Source organism: Diabrotica undecimpunctata, chromosome 2 (assembly GCF_040954645.1).
Source record: "Diabrotica undecimpunctata isolate CICGRU chromosome 2, icDiaUnde3, whole genome shotgun sequence".
Lineage (NCBI taxonomy): Eukaryota > Metazoa > Arthropoda > Insecta > Coleoptera > Chrysomelidae > Diabrotica > Diabrotica undecimpunctata.
Window position 1 is genome coordinate 30,553,570 of NC_092804.1, and position 13,165 is coordinate 30,566,734.

General features: G+C 33.2%; 1 long non-coding RNA gene across 1 annotated transcript in view; it reads left to right on the forward strand.

Moving 5' to 3' along the window:
• LOC140433260 (uncharacterized) overlaps positions 1-13,165 on the forward strand; it is a 121,885-nt gene that overhangs the window by 20,588 nt on the left and 88,132 nt on the right. The gene's annotated exons all lie outside the window — the stretch shown is intronic.

Genomic DNA, 13,165 nt, shown 5'->3' on the forward strand with positions numbered 1-13,165 from the left:
TTTTATCATCTTTGTGTGTCTGTATAAGCCTCACGCTTTAATAATATTAAAATTAAAATTAACGAATGTGTAACATGGGTAGAGACAAAAAAGGGAATGAACATAATGTGTCCATTTAAATAATTAACAATTTTTATGATATGAGAATAATGTTGGCTTTGATATATTTTAACTTTTATATTAATCAGTTTTAATTCGCACATGCAATATGTCTAAAAATACGTGTCCTTTTCTTATATTTTATTACAAGCTGTGTTTTTGGAAGTTTCTAGTAAAAAATAAACCATACGTATTTTCAACTTACAGTTGTCTGCCAGTATGTCTATTCGATCGGTCATTATGATTGTTTAATCATCAGAAAATAAATATTTAAACAAAAATGGTAATCGAGAGATCGGCTGCACATATTTCTTTTCCCTTTTCCTTTATGCATTTTCATCCCTATCAGCTGAAATGCATAAAGTTTTGCGGAAAAATCTTTTACATACACGAGTTTCTTGTGTTTGTCTCTTCCTTCGTTCCTTAAACTCTCTATTCGCACTCTTCTTCTCAATAGTGGTACACTTCTGTAGTTCCAAGAATAAATTCCTCTTCTTTCAAATAATTACTACACCAAAAAATGTGACAAAGTGATGTTTTAAGCTCTTAGGAAAAATGTGTGCTCCACCTTTCCGCAGTGTGATAACTTTTTCTTCTTTTCTTTAGATTTGTTTTCGCAGGCTCACTTCGTTATCATCTGCCTTGTGGCCTTTTGTTAATTTCTAGGTTTATTAAATTTTAATTCAATATATTTTTTCCGGACCTTGCTCCTGAAAACTAAACAATCCGTCTAAATATTTCTAGAGGTTGAAGTAGTAACGTTACTTTGAATTCATTTGCAAATATCTTTGATCCATCTATAGGAGGTATATTTGAAAGAAAATGATAAATTTTACCCATCAATAGACTTCACAAGTTTTAAAAATGTAAATATTTAATATTTTGTTGTTTTGTCTTGAAAATAATATTACGATATTGTAATCATAAGCCATAATACGAGTAGACCAATACAAATCTAAAGAGATACCTATAAGAAGAGGAGTAGGAAAAGGATGTGTACTATCTCCTCTACTTTTTAATATGTGCTCAGAAGAGATGTTTAAAGAGGCACTATAAGACATCAGTGAAGGCATATCAATAAACGGAACTCAAAGCCGTTTGCTCCACTGACAAATTTTTTTTTGCTAGCTTTTCTGATTGTTATTTTCATTTTCTTGCCTAGTGTTTCATGAACTAGTTTTTCAATATATTTCCTATTGTCTGATTGATATTAATTTTTTTGTCTATTTTTATAAATTTAATTCCATATATATATATATATATATATATATATATATATATATATATATATATATATATATATATAGGTCCAAAATGAACACGATATAGGTAAAGAAGAACAATACCTACAAATTTTACCCTCAGAAGTAAAGAATGCCCTACAGAATGCACAACAAGGAAAAGCACCGGGTCCTGATCAAATTCCAGTTGAACTGTTAAAAGCCTTAGATGCCGGTAATATAAAGAGACTCACCCGAATTCTCAACCACATATATGTAGAGGGCAACATCCCGGAAGAATGGCTTAAATCGATATTTTTACCTCTACCAAAAACAACAATCCCAAATCATGTAATTGATTGATAAGCCTAATGTGCCACCCTTTAAAGATTCTCTTGAAAATTGTTCAAAACCGAATTTATAAGAAATGTGAGGAGCAGATAGATGAAACGTAGTTTGGCTTCAGAGGAGGCATGGGTACAAGAGAGGCATTATTTGCGTTGACGGTACTCTTGCAGAAATGTCGGGAATATAATAAGAGTGCATATGTATGCTTCATAGACTTTGGGAAGGCCTTTGACCGAGTGCAGCATATAAAGTTAATAGATGAATTAAAAAACACCAATTTAGACAAAAAAGACATTGAGTTTATTAAGGCTATATACTGGAACCAGAAAGCAGTAGTAAAGGTGAACGATATAGAAACAAATAATATACCGATTGCGAGAGGGGTTACGCAAGGATGCGTCTTGTCTCCATATTCAGAAAAGCCTTATGGGAAATAAAAGAGGGAATAAGAATTGGTGGAGAAATCATAAACACCATGAGATTTGCAGATGACACGGTAGAAGAGTATAGAAGGAGAGTATAGAAGAACTACAAACTTTAATAGATGCAATAAATAGTGAATGCATGCAAATGGGACTTGACATTAACACAGATAAGGCCAAATTTATGATAGTATCAAGGAGTCCAATAAATAATAAACAACTAACTCTTGGTGGACAGCAAATAGAGAGAGTGACAAAATATAAATATCTGGGAGCTTACATCAACACAGAATTAGATCCAGACCAAGAGATCAGGGTGCGAATAGAAATGGCAAGGGCAGCGTTCTTAAAATTCAAGCAATTGTTCTGTGACAAAAATCTGAATACTGCACTGAGACTGAGGTTTGTTGAATGTTACGTCTGGTCGCAACTATTGTACGGGGTAGAAACATGGACATTAAAAGCGCAAATAGTTAAGAAGCTTGAAGCCTTTGAACTTTGGATATACAGGAGAATGTTGAGAATTCCATGGACTGCCAGGGTCACCAATGAGGAAGTGCTGAGAAGGATGGGTCGAGAAAAAAAATTGTTGAGAACAATAAAAGTACGCAAGACTTCATACCTTGGACACATACTAAGAAAAACGGCAAAAAGGGAATAGGTAGAAAGAGGAAGTCATGGCTGCGAAATATTCGAGACTGGACAAACATGACTGTAGACGAATTATTCCACGTTGCAAAAGAGAGAGAAACTTTTAAAAATGTGGTCGCCAACCTCCGTTAATGGGGACGGCTTGGGAAGAAGAAGATATATAGGTCCAATGAAGAAGATACAGACGAAAATAAAGTATAAATCGAGACAAATGGGAGGGGCACAATAATAGATGTCACATTGACATTTCTTATAGATGGAATAAATAATTTTTTGTTAATGTTAATAAATAACGGTGATGTAATTTTGACGATATATGTACATACAAATTAATAAATATATATAATTTTATGTTAGATATTATTTTGTAATTTCAAATGCGTACCGATATTGCGTCATTAATGAAACTGATTCACGTAGAGTCTAGACCTCGGTTCTAAAAACATCGTTCATATCATTAATAAAATTAATCGAATAAACATAATTAACTCATAACTGACTCTACGTTTTACGACGCCCAACACAATTCTTAAAAACATAAACTGTCATTAGCCAGACGATTAGTAAGTAATTACCAAAGTCGATGGCTCACAACAAATAAACCACTTATCACTACAATGTAGTTGACAAATTCATGACAAGTGGAAGAATGATCCAACAAATTGTTAGGTGTTAACGACTTAAAAAAATTCAGAATGTTTGACATACACTCACATACAAAATTAGTGTGTATTGTTTTTCGACAATAAAAATTTATATCGATAAATAAGTGAATATTAAATGATGCAGAGATACAGTTCGGGACAATTATTATTCAAGGTTTAATGGAAAAATCGGCTGTAACCTAAAAACGTACAGCATTATTTACTACAAAACAAAATTTTTGAAAACTCTGAAATTAAATAAATAAATAAATTAAATAAAAAACATCAGTCAAAAATTATTTTATTATGAAAAAGTTTAAAAATATAAAATAAAAAAATTTATAATTTGTTTGTTCTTCATAGAGATCACATTCGTCACAAGTAAGATTGATATGACTCAAACAAATACACTTACCTATTATATCACATGATTTACAATAAATATAAAAGTGTTTCTAGCCAAATTTCTTGTGATGCCGAAGACATCGTCTCTCATCGTATCCCCTTCTGAACTCTGTTTGTTACGTTCTCTTCGAACAAAATTATTTTTTAGTTAATATTCCTAAAGTTCATTCGTTTACCAAATTCCCATCAGTAAACACGAGCACTTGTTGATATTCGCCGTCTCATTCGTCAAGAGGCTATTAAATATAATTTATTACCGTAAGCGAGACAAATTCTCATGTTACAGATCCCAACTTGCCAGCATTTTAAATTCAAATTGTATAGTGTTGATTTTTAAGTTAATATATTGTGTTATACATATTTATGTTATAGTTATTGTTAAGTTATTTACTGGTTGTGTTATTTTTTAGAGTTTAGTTTAATTGTGATTAAATGATTAATGAATGATTAAATTTCAAGAAATTCTTACACTAACAGTTTCAAAAGTAAATATTTTTAAAAATCATATGATACATAGGTCGTACATCAGTACGACCCTGTTTGGCTTACACGTGGTTCTATTGACGATTGGGAATTTGTAAAATGAATAGAATTTACTCCCATTTCACCATATGGCGTACCAAACCCAAACCTTTCAAGAATAGTATTGCTAATTTTAAGTCGAGATTATTACAATTTAAAATCACCATCGCATTTATAGCTGGTAACTTCCTGATACAAAAGAAGCGGGCAAAGGCTAATATGACGTCGAAATCAGAATCTAATTTTTACCTTTCTTGGACACGTATAATACTTTTCACATCTTTTAATACGCTATTTTTGAAACTATTGAATAGTTCCGGAGGGTATTTCATGCTTGTTTTTTTTTATTCCTATTGATACCAATACAAATCCATAATTTTGAAGTACATTTTTAAGCAAAGAGTATCTAGCGGATTATTTACTAAACATAATGTTTCATGTAATGTTTTTAAGTCTAGTTGACAGCATGTCTAAAAGATTTCATCTTTTCATCAAAATGATTAGATACTGAGGTAGTGTGTACAATAAAGTTCCAGTTATCAGCAAAGTGATCAAAAATATCCCAAATTGGCCCCATTTTATTGATATAAGTTTTTTCTTCTCTATTACTTTCTTTGTTAAATCTACTTCTAAAAAACTGAAACCATTTTAATTACATATGAATTGCGTTACATCAAAAGCCCATAAATTTACCAAATTTTGTCTTACTGATCGAAAAAGTCAGCTAAGAGATAACAGTCCTAAGCAAGCGGTAACTTCTGTCAAAGAAGTTTCTTTTACCATATGTTTTTTATTCTACTTTTTTGGTTTTTTTTTAAATTTTTTCGACAGTGCACTCTTCTACTATACAATGTAGTGTAAATACGACAACGAAACGAAAGTTTTCAACAATATTTTAACAGTGTTTTTGCATGCTGTGTTCATGCAGCTAATTTTTATGGATGTTCAGTCTATTGAGTTTTTTTTAACGTTGCTCCATAATATTGTACTAATCTCTTCTAGTAGATTCGTTAATCATTATTCAGGAACAAATATCATCAGAAACATTTGCTTTAGAGTCGAAGTGGTCGTAATATATAATCACATGATTCGGTACAAGGCACATCTTGAAATATCGAGCAATATTTTTTATTCCGATTTTGATAAATATCTTCAGTAAATGCACTGGGGTATAAGTCCTCAACAACAGTTCGATGTAATACTATCGTTCTTGCTTCGTTTTTGATATCGGTCTCTGAAAATTCTAAAATAAAAAACTTCTTCTGTCGAATTAAATTTTGTAATCTGTGAATTTCGAATTCTGTCTTGTTTCTATTGATCTATTCCCTTGAATTCTACCTAAATTCTAAAAACATCTGCTGTCTTAAGTAAATTACCAATTATGTCTTTTTCCTATTGATTTCTTCGCCTGAATTTTGCCTTCGATGATTAACCGAAGTATTAAATATCTACCCCCTCACAATAGGCGTCCGATGCACTTTAGCTTACGCTCTTTGATCGTTGGAATTAGCTCCTTCTCCTTGCTCCTCTTCATTATGTTATGTACATTCCGAAAGCGTCGATGCGTTTCTCTAACGAAGAACATAGCATACGGATTCTCAGTTTTAGGTCTCTAGACTATATATCACGTCTTATAAAGAAGTTCTTCATACCAATAAACGTCTGTCGTAATATAATCAATTTTATTGACAGAATTTCTTTCGTCGAATCGCAACTTCTATTTAATAGCGCACAAGTATCTGAAGGACACCCACTTGTTCAATGGTAGTGTTGTCTTTTCAAAGGATAGCTTTTGTTTGTATTTTCGAGGAAATCATTAATTTCGTTTTAGTGATGTTCATATATAGGCCGCAATGCCGTACATTTAGTTTTAAGCTAGCGTCATTGAAATATTTTAGTTAAATTTTAAGATGTGTCTTTATAAGTTAACTGCAGAATGGCATATACATTACAACGATGTTGTAACGTCCCTTTACGAAAATGTAGTAACAAAAACACTTGGCTAGAGATTTTAACTGAAATTTAATACACTGGAGTGCAAACTTAACCGGATACCCAGATTTTTCCTAAAAACTGCCGTTTTAAAAAGTTTTGATATTTCTTTTTAGTATTTAATAAACAAACAAAATCTAATAGTAAAATTTATTACAAATCAAGAATTTAACAAAGGAAAAAAGAAAAAATTTAAAAAACTTGAAAACCTGCAAAGAAACAAAAATTCAATTTTTTAAAGTAGTGTGTATTAGCTTTAATTACTGCGATCATTCGATCAAGCATACTTCGGATTAAGCAGCAAGTTCTTCCAGAAAAATTTGCTCCCATTCGTCACAAACTGCTTGCTCCAAGTCATTGATGATTTGAAACTGAACATGGTTGTGTTGAATATGTCGTCACAGAATATCCCATGCATGCTCTATTAGATGCAGGTCTGGACTCCTTAGAGCCGTGGTTATAAAGGAATCTTAGTTTCACCCAAGTAATCTCGTCTTGCAATGTGTAGACGAGCATTATCTTGCACCAGACGAAAGTTTTCTCTAACAAATGGGACACAAACATTGTTTAATATACATTTTAGCGTTTAAATTGCTCCTAGAATTTTTGTATGGGCCTCTAGAAAAATGCCTGTGCACCCAATTGTACTATATTCACCAAATTGAACTCTGGCAGTAAAACAACATTGGTGATAACATTCAGAAGTTCTTCTCCAAATCCTATGCCGCCCATCTGATGAGTATCTGTTAAATCTTGATTCATCCGTGAACAGCAAGGCGAGCAGATGTTTGCGAGCAAAGTGTAACGTTGCCTCCGATGTTCTGCTGTGAATAAAAGTCCTGTGATAGCTATTCTGGATCTTAATCCTTATTGTTAAGCGTCTTCGAATGGTATAAATGGAAACTGTGTTGCCATGTACGTCAGTTAATCGTTGAATAAGTACTGGTCGCGGAAGTGTGCGATCGCGTAACTCTTGCAATCTAAAAAAGTAACCTTCAAATTGACCTGTGGTTCTTCGTGTATCTTGACCTGATCTGCTGGTGTTACCCAGATAGTAGTTGTAACCTCCCTCAGATCATCCTGGGTAGGTAGTTGAAACCAGGCAACTAGGCCACCTCGTTTAGGAAAACAATATAAATCTGTCCATTCAGGTTGAAACTGCCTGTTTTCTGATTCAATTTTTCTTTTCTTCTTATCCATATTGATATGAATGTAAAATATAAACAACGCTAGATCTATATAGAAAACAACACTTAAAAGTATTAACTAGAAGCACGATAAAAAGAATAAAAATGTAAACAACACTCAGAATGACGACTGATCGAAAACTTCAATGCGACAAGCAAAACTGATACTCGAGTCTAGGGATGAGCGATATTCATCGATGACTGATAAACATCGTACTCCTTGGCATAGATATTTAGGTATTCGATAAAAATCGATGCTAAATCAATGTTAAATAAAAATATCCAATATTAACCCCAGTAATCTTTAGTTTTATTAAATACAATAGAATTATTATAAAATTCCACAGAATAGTTACTGTGTCAGAAATATGCAAATTGAAATAATGTTATTATGAAATACAAAAGAATTTCAAAATTTGAAATACGAAAGAAATTCATTTTATTATGGTTCTATTACCCGAAAGTTTGAAAAAAAAACATTTTAGTTTTCTTATAGACTGGTTACTACGTACGTCATAAATATGCAAATTAAAATTTTAGTGTTCAGACAGCTTCCCTATTGTAGTTTGCTTAAAAATTATTTGTAGGTAGATATTTCCTGAAATTTTGGAAAACCGCTTAGTCGAAACATATTGTTTAGATTACGAGTACTTCTATATAGTATGAATACTGTGCATTTTAAAAATGTAAAGATATTTATATATTTAGATGTGATTATAATTTTACACTATAATTTTATTACTATATTTTGAATTTAACGGCGGTCCGCACAAAAAAAGCTCACGGTCCGGATGCAGACCGCGGTCCTCCATTTGGTGACCCCTGCTCTAAAACAACAATTTGTACTACTTCTTTTGTTATTATCATTTTTTTATTGCAATTTTGAAAAAGGAGAAAAGAAAAAAACCTAAAGGCAAACTTGCAAACACATAGAATACTTAAATAAAATTAAAATAATTCTGTTCAATTTAAAACGCTATTTCACATTAACCCATGAAGGACTCCAGTTGCCATATGGCAACACTGGTATTGACGTACGAATCTTATTATTTTGAGGTTATGTTAGTTTGTTTTGTTTCCAAGAACGTGCCGGTCTGCAGAAGATAAGTGATTTGAAGATATACACCTAACAAAAACTTAATTCGTTGGTGTTTGTGAGATTTTATAGTCACCGTTTTTGATGGTTGTAAAAATGGATATAAGATTTGTGTAAGTAGCTCAATTTGTCAATTACTTCTGAATAACTATTATATCTAAGTGGCTAAAGTAACAATTATGCTCTAATAGAAAGGTCATTTTCCCTCTGTGAATATTTGACAACCCTTGAAAAAAAGCGATCTTTTACAATATTTTGTTTTTATTCATCGCGTTGCCATATGGCAACGCTAGTATCTACAGGCATCTTGTTTTTTCAGGCGGGGTTTCTCTCTACAAGAAGCTTTGAACATGGTTTACGAAGATGACGTCAACGTTAGAAATATTTATGTTGAGCCCCCAAATATTGGAGACCTCACTGATGAAGATTCTGGCGAGGAGGATTCATCGACAATCTGTCTAGAAAACAGCTGGAAGCAAATGTTGAGGTGCAAATGTATGGCGAAAAAGCAGACAAGGAGGATGACGACATCGAACAAGATGCAGTTCAAGCGATGGATATTTCCCAGGAAAGCAGCGGAAGTTTCATCCCACAAACTACCTCTCAAGTGAAGAAAATTGAATACGAGTCCCTAAATTGGATAACGGGTGATTTGGTCGACAATGCCGCTAGTTTCCCAGAATATAGCTAGGAACCATTCAATACGTTGACACCTGTCGAGATGTTCGAATTATTTTTCGACGAGGATATAATTAGTTACATTCTCAACCAATGCACGAGTTATGCACTACAGAAGAACTTTCCCGACCCCAAAATTTCCGCAGGAGAAATGAGGTGTTTCTTTGCCATTTTGATTCTATCGGGGTATAATTGGCTCCCGGGAAAAAAATTTTACTGGGATACGAAAGGCGATATGGGTAATGCAATGGTCATGAACGCTATGCGAAGAGATCGGTTCCTTACAATTTGGCGTTTTTTCCACCTTGCAAATAATGAAGCCATCGATGAAAGGGACAAATATTACAAGATCAGACCCTTAGCTGACTATTTACAGAAAAAATATAAAGAATATTACGTCCCTGAAGGCTAATTAAATTACGACGAATCTATGGTGCAATACTTTGGACGCCACTCATGTAAACAGTTCATAAAAGGAAAGCCGATTCGTTTCGGATACAAAGTTTGGTGCCTCAACACTAAAAGTGGGTATCTTGTAAGCTTCAACATGTACCAAGGAACCGATCCCAAAGCAAATAATCATTATTATAAAGTTTTTGGAGCATGTGCGGCTCCATTCGTCACAATGCTCGATGAACTGCCCAATGATAAATCAAGATTACCCTACAAATTTTTCTGCGACAATTTATTTACGAGCCTCCACCTTTTGAAACATATAAAGGATCGTGGCTATAGCCTTACCGGAACAATACGGGAAAATCGCATTCCCAAAAACTGCCCTATAGAATCGAAAGCTAATATGCAGAAACGCAAAAGGGGTGATGTAGAGTCGATTCTCGAGAGAGAAACTGGTATTATAGTTGTAAGATGGTTGGATAACAGCATCGTAAGTGTAGCGTCAACATGTTATGGGGTGGAACCACAATCGCTCGTGAAAAGATATTCACAAGCTGAAAAGAAAATCATCCAGGTTCAAAGTCCATGCCTGATTGGTAAATATAATAATGCAATGGGGGGCACCGACCTAATGGACGAAAATATAAACCGCTTTAGAATAGGAATGAGGGCAAAAAAATGGTACTGGAGCTTGATTACCTGGATGCTAGATGCGACTATACAAAATGCGTGGGTGCTACATAAAAAATCCGGCAACAAGTTGACACAGTTAGAGTTTAGGCGTGAAATTGTGCAAGCCTATCTGACCAAATACGGAGTGCCTGCAAAACAAGGTGGCCGACCGTCTAGTTCACTCTCAAGTCGTTCCTTTCATAGAGTATCTGATGATATTAGATACGATGGAGTTGGGCATTTACTGGAACCAGTACCAAATAAAAAGAAAATTAGGTGTGCAGGTGAAGAATGCAGGTCGATCATGAGAACAAGATGCGCCAAATGTGAAGTAGGTTTGTGCACAAAGTGTAATGTTAAATTTCATACACAGCTATAGAAAGTTTTTTGCCGATTATCTCTCAATTTCATAGAATATTTTTTACTTTTATTTCATTCGGTTAATGTAGCCATAGGAACCTAGCGTTGCCATTTGGCAACAGGCAATATTTTTAGGTTTTAATATATTTAATAATTATTTTTGTCTTTTTCTAAGTAAGTTTTGTCTATTCATAAGAGTTATTTGTATTATTTATGTAAAATAAAGATTTTCGAAAACTTCGTCCTTCATGGGTTAATAACAAAGTGTAGAACGGTTGTTGTTCGCAAAATCATCTAAACGGGTTCAAAGGAGAAAAAAACGTTATCGCTAACAAGGCATAAAATTCAACAAAATTTAATAAGTTTTTGTCTAAAAACGAAAAAATACATAAAAATCTTGAGTGTCCGGATAATTTTGCATTCCCGTATATTCAAAACGAACAACTTTTTGACAACAACAGCTTTATTTACGTCTAATTCGACTTAGGAAAAACTACTTACTGTATTTCTGAAAACAAAGCTATCTAAGGTTACTGGTCTGTTTGTCTTTAAATAAAAATAGTATACAAGTTGTGTTAGTTAGTGTACAATAAATTATAATTTTCCAAGAAAAGAAGTTCTTAAAAAACTCGTAAAATATACGAGGTACGAATTTGCATATAAATAACTTTGTAGTAAAAGACCAGTATTTAATTGTTCATTGACTTTTGATTTAGCTCAGTGAGGATGCGGTAGCTACAAATTTTAAATGAAGTACTGTTATAATTTTTTATGAATCAGAAATAACACCTGGTGTTTGGCGTGTTTGTTAGAGATGATTAATACATAGGTGATAATAGTGTGTTATTTTAATAGATAGTGTATTATATCAAAAGTACCACTCGCACTACCGCACTTTTATATCGAAAAAATATTATGGTGTTTTTTTTTGTGTAAGAGTCTGAATTCTAAATATTTAGATTTTTTTTATTTCAACATTTTTTAGTAGTCCACTCTTCAAAAATTCGTTGGTTGTTATGTGCAACTGCTCTATCTTTAGTTTTTGCCTCATTCCATTTCAATGACTTTTATAGTGGCACTAAAGCCCAAGCAGGTGTAGATATTCTATTTTTCGAATTTTTCACTTTTATTCATGTTTCATTACCAATTACTATTATAAATTGAGGAGTCAGGGAGAAAAACAATCTGAGTCCACAAAAACGCTTTTCATGGAAATTGAAATTTAATGTTTCAAATTCAAACAAATTGTTGTAACTCAACTGTATAAATCTGCAAATTTTTTCAGTGGTACGTTGACAGAGGAAAGACACAAAAATATTTTATTTCCGAAAGATCATACAAAAAATTGATTGTGCCGGCTTGGACCATGAATGTTCTTCCCCAATACCTTCAAGCTTCTGACGTCACAAAATGTTTCTTCCTCCGAATTTACCTCCTGTTCAGTACCTTGTAAATTAGTGTAGAACTTTCTAGAGTTTAGGTTTTCCAAATATGTGGTCAAGTGGAGGAGATCTTGTAACTTAGCAGCTTTGACCGGAAGTGGGTCTTTGTACAAAACTTCGGAATGATTGTGGCTAGTAACTTCCGGAATTGTAATATGAGCTTTCCTTAAATTTCTTTTCGAGTTTCGTTTTTTTCATTTAAACAGCGAGCTTGCAAATAACCCAGAATAGGTATTCTTGTGAAAGATAAATTGGGAGCTATTTTTCCTGATTTCTAACACTCGAATAGGTCTCGTAGGCATTGGGCATTTCTTGGGATACTTGTTGTAGAAATGCTAAGTCCAATTCAGAAATTTGATATCTTTCCCACAGTCTACCACGGTTCCGGTTTAACTCGGACTGTTGCGGAGGACTTCTCTCAAATCATCCGGAGTTTCCGTATAAGATTTGTCATTAATTAAACTCATGTCTAGAATTTTTTATTTTAACCTTTAGAAGGTGCTGCAATACTGGTGTAAATTTAAACTCGCGACTGAATCTCACCGTTGCGTTAGCCGCCATCTTGAATTTAAGGAGAACCGTTTTTGCTCAATCTCAAATTTTTCCATAAAAGTGCTAAACACTGAAATTTTTGCAAATTCGATTTCCTACAATTTCTTTTTAAATTTTTTTTTTCGTGCAGTCGATATTTTCAGAGTTAAGGGGAAATAGTGGAAAGAGGAGAAAATATAATTATTGATTTCTCGTTTATTATTAAATTTACGACAAGAATGTACCTAAACAAAAATGTGGAGGCCTTTCAAGTCGTACGTATTCGGTAAAAGCTGGAACGTAAGATCTTGCGGGAATTGGTTATATAGGAATTATTTTTGTTCAATACCTCGGCCATTTTCAACTTTTCGACAAAATGAACACTATGTATAATTATTAAGTTATCTTGTTATTTATTAACTGGAGTGACTTATATTTTGTACAATTTTGATTTCTTTGATTTTGAAAAAAAAATGTACAAAATATACTTTTCTCCATTG